Here is a 233-nt window from a genome sequence, read left to right as displayed (position 1 = left end):
CACTGAATTGGATTATTATTGGATAGGATAATAACTTATTCATTAACTACGTCTGAAAGCAGAAGTCCAGGGCAAATAATTGCAAGTCTCTTCAGTGCGCATGTCACAAAACGAGATGCATTGTGGGACATGTAGTTTATGGGCAACCTGCTTCTGTAAAGTGGCATGTAACCTTATAATAAACGTATTATATTCTTTGCAAGCTCTTGCGGGGCCACATAAAATGAAGTCGC

The 233-nt window shown here is 39.1% G+C and overlaps 1 protein-coding gene across 1 annotated transcript in view; it reads left to right on the top strand.

The window, feature by feature from the left end:
* The window catches only part of LOC104958133 (translational activator GCN1-like), a 16,094-nt gene that overhangs the window by 3,921 nt on the left and 11,940 nt on the right, over nucleotides 1–233 (top strand). The window lies entirely within an intron of this gene.

This window comes from Notothenia coriiceps, unplaced genomic scaffold, assembly GCF_000735185.1.
Source record: "Notothenia coriiceps isolate Sejong01 unplaced genomic scaffold, NC01 NC01_scaffold00028417, whole genome shotgun sequence".
Classification (NCBI taxonomy): domain Eukaryota; kingdom Metazoa; phylum Chordata; class Actinopteri; order Perciformes; family Nototheniidae; genus Notothenia; species Notothenia coriiceps.
Note: the sequence above shows the minus strand (reverse complement) of the source record. Positions and strands in the feature narration are given on the sequence as shown.